We start from the raw sequence: 12,580 nt of genomic DNA on the forward strand, positions 1-12,580 counted from the left end.
TGGCCAGTGAAATGCCCCCTCTCACTGCCAATGTATATAATTCTATGGCCAGTGAAATGCCCCCTCTCACTGCCAGTGTATACGATTCTATGGCCAGTGAACTGCCACCCTCTGACTGCCAGTGTATACGATTCTGTGGTCAGTGAAATGCCACCCTCTCACTGCCAGTGTATACGATTCTATGGCCAGTGAACTGCCACCCTCTAACTGCCAGTGTATACGATTCTATGGTCAGTGTTCTGCCACCCTCTGACTGCCAGTGTATACTATTCTATGGTCAGTGAAATGCCAACGTCTCACTGCCAGTGTATATAATTCTATGGTCAGTGAAATGCCACCCCCTCACTGCCAGTGTATACGATTCTATGGCCAGTGAACTGCCACCCTCTAACTGCCAGTGTATACCATTCTATGGTCAGTGTTCTGCCACCCTCTGACTGCCAGTGTATACGATTCTATGGTCAGTGAAATGCCACCGTCTCACTGCCAGTGTATATAATTCTATGGTCAGTGAAATTCCACCCTCACACTGCCAGTGTATATGATTCTATGCTCAGTGAAATGCCACCCCCTCACTGCCAGTGTATATGATTCTATGCTCAATGAAATGCCACCCCCTCACTGCCAGTGTATACGATTCAATGTTCAGTGAACTGCCACCCTCTGGCTGCCAATGTATACGATTCTATGCTCAGTGAACTGCCACCCTCTGACTGCCAGTGTATACAATTCTATGGTCAGTGAAATTCCACCATCTCACTGCCAGTGTATACGATTCTATGGTCAGTGAAATGCCACCCACTCACTGCCAGTGTCTACGATTCTCTGGCCAGTGAAATGCCCCCTCTCAACGCCAATGTATATGATTCTATGGCCAGTGAAATTCCCCCTCTCACTGCCAGTGTATACGATTCTATGGCCAGTGAACTGCCACCCTCTGACTGCCAGTGTATATGATTCTGTGGTCAGTGAAATGCCACCCTCTCACTGCCAGTGTATACGATTCTATGGCCAGTGAACTGCCACCCTCTGACTGCCAGTGTATACGATTCTGTGGTCAGTGAAATGCCACCCTCTCACTGCCAGTGTATACGATTCTATGGCCAGTGAACTGCCACCCTCTAACTGCCAGTGTATACGATTCTATGGTCAGTGTTCTGCCACCCTCTGACTGCCAGTGTATACTAATCTATGGTCAGTGAAATGCCAACGTCTCACTGCCAGTGTATATAATTCTATGGTCAGTGAAATGCCACCCCCTCACTGCCAGTGTATACGATTCTATGGCCAGTGAACTGCCACCCTCTAACTGCCAGTGTATACCATTCTATGGTCAGTGTTCTGCCACCCTCTGACTGCCAGTGTATACGATTCTATGGTCAGTGAAATGCCACCGTCTCACTGCCAGTGTATATAATTCTATGGTCAGTGAAATTCCACCCTCACACTGCCAGTGTATATGATTCTATGCTCAGTGAAATGCCACCCCCTCACTGCCAGTGTATATGATTCTATGCTCAATGAAATGCCACCCCCTCACTGCCAGTGTATACGATTCAATGTTCAGTGAACTGCCACCCTCTGGCTGCCAATGTATACGATTCTATGCTCAGTGAACTGCCACCCTCTGACTGCCAGTGTATACAATTCTATGGTCAGTGAAATTCCACCATCTCACTGCCAGTGTATACGATTCTATGGTCAGTGAAATGCCACCCACTCACTGCCAGTGTCTACGATTCTCTGGCCAGTGAAATGCCCCCTCTCAACGCCAATGTATATGATTCTATGGCCAGTGAAATGCCCCCTCTCACTGCCAGTGTATACGATTCTATGGCCAGTGAACTGCCACCCTCTGACTGCCAGTGTATATGATTCTGTGGTCAGTGAAATGCCACCCTCTCACTGCCAGTGTATACGATTCTATGGCCAGTGAACTGCCACCCTCTGACTGCCAGTGTATACGATTCTGTGGTCAGTGAAATGCCACCCTCTCACTGCCAGTGTATACGATTCTATGGCCAGTGAACTGCCACCCTCTAACTGCCAGTGTATACGATTCTATGGTCAGTGTTCTGCCACCCTCTGACTGCCAGTGTATACGATTCTATGGTCAGTGAAATGCCACCCTCTGACTGCCAGTTTGTTTGTTTGTTTATTGATTTGTATAGCGCACCTGACCCAAGGGTATATGGGCCCTTGAGCTTCGAGTTACAGGCAAGGTAGGTCACAATAGTACAGTGATGACGCAAAGGTATACTTGACAGGACAGCAATTAGTGCATAGACAATAATATGCTGACATAGTGCAAAATACATTCTTGCAGTAGGTATGCATTCAATCATGGTAGGTTAATTGTTGAGTAACCAGGTGATGACCTTAGTTCTGAAAGGCTGGAAGGTAGGTGTGGATTTGATATCCAGTGGAATGGAATTCCAGAGTTGTGAAGCCAGAACTGGGAAGCTGGAACCACCAGCTCTTTTGAGGGAGTATTTGGGCACAGTCAGTTGTAGTGTATTAGAGGATCTAGTGGTTCTAGTGTTCTGTCTTAATGTAAATTTGTTGGTGAGATAGGGCGGGGCAAGGCAGTTGAGTGCTTTATAGGTGAGGCAGATGGTTTTTAGATCTTTTTTTAGTTGGATGGAGAGCCATTTGCATGCAATTCTGGTAGCCGAAATATGTTCTCTTCTGGGAATATTCAGGGCGGCACAGAGTGCATTATTTTGTAGAACTTTCAGTTTATTAATTACCGTTTTGTTGGCACCTACATAGAGACTATTGCAATAATCTAGTTTAGATTGTATAAGTGCTCTGGCTAAGGTGAGGCAGTTGTTAGGGGAGATCAGCGGTCTACAGGCCCTAATTAGTTTGCCCGTGTAGGCCGTGGCTGAGGCAGTCATATTAATTTGTTTGGCTAGATTGGTATTCGTGTCGAGGTAGAAACCAAGGGTTTTTACACTCTTGGCGATAGGGATGGTGTTACCGTCAATGGTAAAGCTAGTGTAGCTGGGACTAAGTTTCCGAATGGCGTTGGGTGAGCCGACAAGGAGCAGTTCAGTCTTGTCATCATTCAGGCAGAGGCCATGTGTGGCCATCCATGCCTGAATGATGGAAAAGACTTCATTGATCCAATTGGCGTCCGAATTATAGTTGCCGGATAAGGTGAGGAGTATCTGGGTCATATGATTCTATGCTCAGTGAAATGCCACCCCCTCACTGCCAGTGTATACGATTCAATGTTCAGTGAACTGCCACCCTCTGGCTGCCAATGTATATGATTCTATGCTCAGTGAACTGCCACCCTCTGACTGCCAGTGTATACAATTCTATGGTCAGTGAAATTCCACCATCTCACTGCCAGTGTATACGATTCTCTGGCCAGTGAAATGCCCCGTCTCACTGCCACTGTATATGATTCTATGGCCAGTGAAATGCCCCCTCACACTGCCAGTGTATATGATTCTATGCTCAGTGAAATGCCACCCCCTCACTGTCAGTGTATACGATTCAATGTTCAGTGAACTGCCACCCTCTGGCTGTCAATGTATATGATTCTATGCTCAGTGAACTGCCACCCTCTGACTGCCAGTGTATACAATTCTATGGTCAGTGAAATTCCACCATCTCACTGCCAGTGTATACGATTCTCTGGCCAGTGAAATGCCCCCTCTCACTGCCAGTGTATACGATTCTGTGCTCAGTGAACTGCCACTCTCTGACTGCCAGTGTATACGACTCTATGGCCAGTGAAATGCCCCCTCTCGCTGCCACTGTATACGACTCTATGGCCAGTGAAATGCCCCCTCTCACTGCCAGTGTATACGATTCTGTGCTTAGTGAACTGCCACTCTCTGACTGCCAGTGTATACGATTCTATGGTCAGTGAAATGCCACCCTCACACTGCCAGTGTATATGATTCTACGCTCAGTGAATGCCACCCTCTCACTGCCAATGTATACGATTCTATGCTCAGTGAACTTCCACCATCTCACTGCCAGTGTATACGATTCTATGGTCAGTGAAATGCCACTCTCACACTGCCAGTGTTTATGATTCTATGCTCAGTGAAATGCCACCCCCTAACTGCCAGTGTATACGATTCTATGTTCAATGAACTGCCACCCTCTGGCTGCCAATGTATACAATTCTATGCTCAGTGAACTGCCACCCTCTGACTGCCAGTGTATACGATTCTATGGTCAGTGAAATGCCACCCTCACACTGCCAGTGTATATGATTCTATGCTCAGTGAAATGCCACCCTCTCACTGCCAGTGTATAAGATTCTATAGTCAGTGAAATGCCACCCTCTCACTGCCAGTGGCTACGATTCTCTGGCCAGTGAAATGCCCCCTCTCACTGCCAATGTATATGATTCTATGGCCAGTGAAAAGCCCCCTCTCACTGCCAATGTATATGACTCTATGGCCAGTGAAATGGCCCCTCTCACTGCCAGTGTATACGACTCTATGGCCAGTGAAATGCCCCCTCTCACTGCCAGTGTATACGACTCTATGGCCAGTGAAAAGCCCCCTCTCACTGCCAGTGTATACGACTCTATGGCCAGTGAAAAGCTCCCTCTCACTGCCAGTGTATACGATTCTGTGATCAGTGAACTGCCTCCCTCTGACTGCCAGTGTATACGATTCTATGGTCAGTGAAATGCCACCCTCACACTGCCAGTGTATATGATTCTATGCTCAGTGAAATGCCACCCTCTCACTGCCAATGTATACGATTCTATGCTCAGTGAACAGCCTACCTCTCACTGCCAGTGTATACGATTCTATGTTCAGTGAAATGCCTCCCTCACACTGCCAGTGTATATGATTCTATGCTCAGTGAACTGCCACCCTCTGGCTGCCAATGTATATGATTCTATGCTCAGTGAACTGCCACCCTCTGACTGCCAGTGTATACAATTCTATGGTCAGTGAAATTCCACCATCTCACTGCCAGTGTATACGATTCTCTGGCCAGTGAAATGCCCCCTCTCACTGCCACTGTATATGATTCTATGACCAGTGAAATGCCCCCTCTCACTGCCAGTGTATACGATTCTATGGCCAGTGAACTGCCACCCTCTGACTGCCAGTGTATACGATTCTGTGGTCAGTGAAAGGCCACCCTCTCACTGCCAGTGTATACAATTCTATGGCCAGTGAACTGCCACCCTCTAACTGCCAGTGTATACGATTCTATGGTCAGTGTTCTGCCACCCTCTGACTGCCAGTGTATACGATTCTATGGTCAGTGAAATGCCACCGTCTCACTGCCAGTGTATATAATTATATGGTCAGTGAAAAACCATCCTCTCACTGCCACCCTCTCACTGACTGTGATTACGATTCTATGGCCAGTGAAACGCCACCCTCTCACTGCCAGTGTTTACGATTCTATGGTCAGTGTTCTGACACCCTCTGACTTCCAGTGTATATGATTCTATGGCCAGTGAACTGCCACCCTCTGACTGCCAGTCTATACGATTCTATGGTCAGTGAAATGCCACCCTCTCTCTGCCAGTCTATACGATTCTATGGCCAGTGAACTTCCACCCTCTGACTGCCAGTGTATATGATTCTATGGCCCGTGAACTGCCCCCCTATGACTGCCAGTGTATCCGATTCTATGGCCAGTTAACTCCCACCCTCTGACTGCCAATGTATACGATTCTATGGGCAGTGAAATGCCACCCTCTAACTGCCAGTGTTTATGACTCTATGTCCAGTGAAATGCACCCTCTCACTGTCAGTGTCTACGATTCTCTTGCCAGTCAAATGCCCCCTCTCACTGCCAGTGTATATGATTCTATGGCCAGTGAAATGCCCCCTCTCACTGCCAGTGTATACGATTCTATGGCCAGTGAACTGCCACCCTCTGACTGCCAGTGTATATGATTCTGTGGTCAGTGAAATGCCACCCTCTCACTGCCAGTGTATGCGATCCAATGGCCAGTGAACTGCCACCCTCTAACTGCCAGTGTATACGATTCTATGGTCAGTGTTCTTCCATTCTCTCTCTGCCAGTGTATATGACTATATGTCCAGTTAAAAGCCACCTCTCACTGCCAGTGTATACGACTCTATGGCCAGTGAAATGCCCCCTCTCACTGCCAGTGTATACGATTCTGTGCTCAGTGAACTGCCACCCTCTGACTGCCAGTGTATGTGACTTATGGCCAGTGAAATGCCCCCTCTCACTGCCAGTGTATACAACTCTATGGCCAGTGAAATGCCCCCTCTCACCTCCAGTGTATACAATTCTATGGTCAGTGAAATGCCACCCTCTGACTGCCAGTGTATACGATTCTATGGCCAGTGAATTGTCACCCTCTCACTGCCAGTGTATACGACTCTATGGCCAGTTAAATGCACCCTCTCAATGCCAGTGTATACAATTCTATGGCCAGTGAATTGCCACTTTCTTCTAACTGCCAGTGTATACGATTCTATGGTCAGGGAAATGCCACCGTCTCACTGGCAGTGTATATGATTCTATGGCCAGTGAAATGTCACCCTCTCACTGCCAGTGTATACGACTCTTTGGCCAGTGAAATGCCTCCTCTCACTGCCAGTGTATACGATTCTGTGCCCAATGAACTGCCACCCTCAGACTGCCAGTGTAAACGATTCTATGGTCAGTGAACTGCCACCCTCTGACTGCCAGTGTATACGACTCTATGGCCAGTGAAATGCCCCCTCTCGCTGCCACTGTATACGACTCTATGGCCAGTGAAATGCCCCCTCTCACTGCCAGTGTATACGATTCTGTGCTCAGTGAACTGCCACCCTCTGACTGCCAGTGTATACGATTCTATGGTCAGTGAAATGCCACCCTCACATTGCCAGTGTATATGATCCTACGCTCAGTGAAATGCCACCCTCTCACTGCCAATGCATACGATTCTATGCTCAGTGAACTTCCACCCTCTCACTGCCAGTGTATACGATTCTATGGTCAGTGAAATGCCACTCTCACACTGCCAGTGTTTATGATTCTATGCTCAGTGAAATGCCACCCCCTCACTGCCAGTGTATACGATTCTATGTTCAGTGAACTGCCACCCTCTGGCTGCCAATGTATACAATTCTATGCTCAGTGAACTGCCACCCTCTGACTGCCAGTGTATACGATTCTATGGTCAGTGAAATGCCACCCTCACACTGCCAGTGTATATGATTCTATGCTCAGTGAACCGCCACCCTCTCACTGCCAGTGGCTACGATTCTCTGGCCAGTGAAATGCCCCCTCTCACTGCCAATGTATATGATTCTATGGCCAGTGAAAAGCCCCCTCTCACTGCCAATGTATATGAGTCTATGGCCAGTGAAATGCCCCCTCTCACTGCCAGTGTATACGACTCTATGGCCAGTGAAATGCCCCCTCTCACTGCCAGTGTATACGATTCTGTGCTCAGTGAACTGCGTCCCTCTGACTGCCAGTTTATACGATTCTATGGTCAGTGAAATGCCACCCTCACACTGCCAGTGCATATGATTCTATGCTCAGTGAAATGCCACCCTCTCACTGCCAATGTATACGATTCTATTCTCAGTGAACTGCCACCCTCTCACTGCCAGTGTATACGATTCTATGGTCAGTGAAATGCCACCCTCACACTGCCAGTGTATATGATTCTACGCTCAGTGAAATGCCACCACCTCACTGCCAGTGTATACGATTCAATGTTCAGTGGACTGCCACTCTCTGGCTGCCAATGTATACGATTCTATTCTCAGTGAACTGCCACCCTCTGACTGCCAGTGTATACAATTCTATGGTCAGTGAAATTCCACCATCTCACTGCCAGTGTATACGATTCTATGGTCAGTGAAATGCCACCCCACTCACTGCCAGTGTCTACGATTCTCTGGCCAGTGAAATGCCCCCTCTCACTGCCAATGTATATGATTCTATGGCCAGTGAAATGCCCCCTCTCACTGCCAGTGTATATGATTCTATGGCCAGTGAACTGCCACCCTCTGACTTCCAGTGTATACGATTCTGTGGTCAGTGAAATGCCACCCTCTCACTGCCATTGTATACGATTCTATGGCCAGTGAACTGCCACCCTCTAACTGCCAGTGTATACGATTCTATGGTCAGTGTTCTGCCACCCTCTGACTGGAGGTGTATACGATTCTATGGTCAGTGAAATGCCACCCTCTGACTGCCAGTGTACACGATTGTATGGTCAGTGAAATGCCACCCTCTCACTGCCAGTGTATACGATTCTATGGTCAGTGAAATGCCACCCTCTGACTGCCAGTGTATACGATTCTATGGCCAGTGAATTGCCACCCTCTTCTAACTGCCAGTGTATACGATTCTATGGTCAGTGAAATGCCACCTTCTCACTGCCAGTGTATATAATTCTATGGTCAGTGAAAAACCATCCTCTCACTGCCACCCTCTCACTGACTGTGATTACGATTCTATGGCCAGTGAAACGCAACCCTCTCACTGCCAGTGTATACGATTCTATGGTCAGTGTTCTGCCACCCTCTGACTTCCAGTGTATATGATTCTATGGCCAGTGAACTGCCACCCTCTAACTGCCAGTGTATACATTTCCATGGTCAGTGAACTGCCACCCTCTGACTGCCAGTGTATACGATTCTATGGTCAGTGAAATGCCACCCTCTCTCTGCCAGTCTATACGATTCTATGGCCAGTGAACTTCCACCCTCTGACTGCCAGTGTATATGATTCTATGGCCAGTGAACTGCCACCCTATGACTGCCAGTGTATCCGATTCTATGGCCAGTGAACTGCCACCCTCTGACTGCCAATGTATACGACTCTATGGCCAGTGAAATGCCCCTCTCACTGCCAGTGTATATGATTCTATGGTCTTGGAAATGCGACCCTCTCACTGCCAGTGTATATGATTCTATGTTCAGTGAAATGCCACCCTCCCACTGCCAGTGTATACGATTCTATGGCCAGTGAACTGCCACCCTCAGACTGCCAGTGTATGCAATTCTATGGCCAGTGAACTGCCAACCTCTGACTGCCAGTGTATACGATTCTATGGCCAGCGAGCTGCCACCCTCTGACTGCCACCCTCTCACTGTCAGTGTATACAAATCTTTGGTCAGTGAAATACCACCCTCTCACTGCCAGTGTATATGATTCTATGGCAAGTGAAATGCCACCCTGTCACTGCCAGTGTATACGACTCTATGGCCAGTGAAATGCCCCATCTCACTGCCAGTGTATACGATTTTATGGTCAGGGAAATGCCACCCTGTGACTGCCAGTGTATACGATTCTATGGTCAGTGAAATGCCACACTCTCACTGCCAGTGTGTACAATTCTATGGTCAGTGAACTGCCACTCTCAGACTGCCAGTGTATACGATTCTATGGTCAGTGAAATGCCATCCTCTCACTGCCAGTGTATACGATTCTATGGTCAGTGAACTGCCACCCTCTGACTGCCAGTGTATACGATTCTATGATCAGTGAAATTCCCCCTCTCTGCCAGTTTATACGATTCTATGGTCAGTGAACTGCCACCCTCTAACTGACAGTGTGTACAATTCTATTGTCCGTGAAATGCCACCCTCTCACTGCCAGTGTATACGATTCTATGTTCAGTGAACTGCCACCCTCTGGCTGCCAATGTATACAATTCTATGCTCAGTGAACTGCCACCCTCTGACTGCCAGTGTATACGATTCTATTGTCAGTGAAATGCCACCCTCACACTGCCAGTGTATATGATTCTATGCTCAGTGAACCGCCACCCTCTCACTGCCAGTGTATAAGATTCTATGGTCAGTGAAATGCCACCCTCTCACTGCCAGTGGATACGATTCTCTGGCCAGTGAAATGCCCCCTCTCACTGCCAATGTATATGATTCTATGGCCAGTGAAAAGCCCCCTCTCACTGCCAATGTATATGAGTCTATGGCCAGTGAAATGCCATCTCTCACTGCCAGTGTATACGACTCTATGGCCAGTGAAATGCCCCCTCTCACTGCCAGTGTATACGATTCTGTGCTCAGTGAACTGCCTCCCTCTGACTGCCAGTTTATACGATTCTATGGTCAGTGAAATGCCACCTCACACTGCCAGTGCATATGATTCTATGCTCAGTGAAATGCCACCCTCTCACTGCCAATGTATACGATTCTATTCTCAGTGAACTGCCACCCTCTCACTGCCAGTGTATACGATTCTATGGTCAGTGAAATGCCACCCTCACACTGCCAGTGTATATGATTCTATGCTCAGTGAAATGCCACCACCTCACTGCCAGTGTATACGATTCAATGTTCAGTGAACTGCCACTCTCTGGCTGCCAATGTATACGATTCTATTCTCAGTGAACTGCCACCCTCTGACTGCCAGTGTATACAATTCTATGGTCAGTGAAATTCCACCATCTCACTGCCAGTGTATACGATTCTATGGTCAGTGAAATGCCACCCCACTCACTGCCAGTGTCTACGATTCTCTGGCCAGTGAAATGCCCCCTCTCACTGCCAATGTATATGATTCTATGGCCAGTGAAATGCCCCCTCTCACTGCCAGTGTATATGATTCTATGGCCAGTGAAATGCCACCCTCTCACTGCCATTGTATACGATTCTATGGCCAGTGAACTGCCACCCTCTAACTGCCAGTGTATACGATTCTATGGTCAGTGTTCTGCCACCCTCTGACTGCAGGTGTATACGATTCTATGGTCAGTGAAATGCCACCCTCTGACTGCCAGTGTATACGATTCTATGGTCAGTGAAATGCCACCCTCTCACTGCCAGTGTATACGATTCTATGGTCAGTGAAATGCCACCCTCTGACTGCCAGTGTATACGATTCTATGGCCAGTGAATTGCCACCCTCTTCTAACTGCCAGTGTATACGATTCTATGGTCAGTGAAATGACACCTTCTCACTGCCAGTGTATATAATTCTATGGTCAGTGAAAAACCATCCTCTCACTGCCACCCTCTCACTGACTGTGATTACAATTCTATGGCCAGTGAAACGCAACCCTCTCACTGCCAGTGTATACGATTCTATGGTCAGTGTTCTGCCACCCTCTGACTTCCAGTGTATATGATTCTATGGCCAGTGAACTGCCACCCTCTGACTGCCAGTGTATACATTTCCATGGTCAGTGAACTGCCACCCTCTGACTGCCAGTGTATACGATTCTATGGTCAGTGAAATGCCACCCTCTCTGTGCCAGTCTATACGATTCTATGGCCAGTGAACTTCCACCCTCTGACTGCCAGTGTATATGATTCTATGGCCAGTGAACTGCCACCCTATGACTGCCAGTGTATCCGATTCTATGGCCAGTGAACTGCCACCCTCTGACTGCCAATGTATACGACTCTATGGCCAGTAAAATGCCCCTCTCACTGCCAGTGTATATGATTCTATGGTCTTGGAAATGCGACCCTCTCACTGCCAGTGTATATGATTCTATGTTCAGTGAAATGCCACCCTCCCACTGCCAGTGTATACGATTCTATGGCCAGTGAACTGCCACCCTCAGACTGCCAGTGTATGCAATTCTATGGCCAGTGAACTGCCAACCTCTGACTGCCAGTGTATACGATTCTATGGCCAGCGAGCTGCCACCCTCTGACTGCCACCCTCTCACTGTCAGTGTATACAAATCTTTGGTCAGTGAAATGCCACCCTGTCACTGCCAGTCTATACGACTCTATGGCCAGTGAAATGCCCCATCTCACTGCCAGTGTATACGATTCTATGGTCAGGGAAATGCCACCCTGTGACTGCCAGTGTATACGATTCTATGGTCAGTGAAATGCCACACTCTCACTGCCAGTGTGTATAATTCTATGGTCAGTGAACTGCCACCCTCAGACTGCCAGTGTATACGATTCTATGGTCAGTGAAATGCCATCCTCTCACTGCCAGTGTATACGATTCTATGGTCAGTGAACTGCCACCGTCTGACTGCCAGTGTATACGATTCTATGATCAGTGAAATTCCCCCTCTCTGCCAGTTTATACGATTCTATGGTCAGTGAACTGCCACCCTCTAACTGGCAGTGTGTACAATTCTATTGTCCGTGAAATGCCACCCTCTCACTGCCAGTGTATACAATTATATGGCCAGTGAACTGCCACCCTCTGACTGCCAGTGTATACGATTCTATGCTCAGTGAAATGCCATCCTCTCACTGGCACCCTCTCACTGCCAGTGTATACAATTCTATGGTCAGTGAAATGCCACCCACTCACTGCCAGTGTATACGATTCTATGGTCAGTGAAATACCACCCACTCATTGCCAGTGTATACGATTCTATGGTCAGTGAAATGCCACCCTCTCACTGCCAGTGTATACGATTCTATGGTCAGTGAACTGCCACCCTCTGACTGCCAGTGTATACGATTCTATGGTCAGTGAAATGCCCCCTCTCACTGCCAGTGAATACGATTCTATGGTCAGTGAACTGCCACCCTCTGACTGCCAGTGTTTACGAATCTTTGGTCAGTGAAATGCCACCTTCTCACTGCCAGTGTATATGATTATATGGCAAGTGAAATGTCATCCTCTCACTGGCACCCTCTCACTGCCAGTGTATACA

This window comes from Ambystoma mexicanum, chromosome 10, assembly GCF_040938575.1.
Source record: "Ambystoma mexicanum isolate Mex_15411 chromosome 10, UKY_AmexF1_1, whole genome shotgun sequence".
NCBI lineage: Eukaryota > Metazoa > Chordata > Amphibia > Caudata > Ambystomatidae > Ambystoma > Ambystoma mexicanum.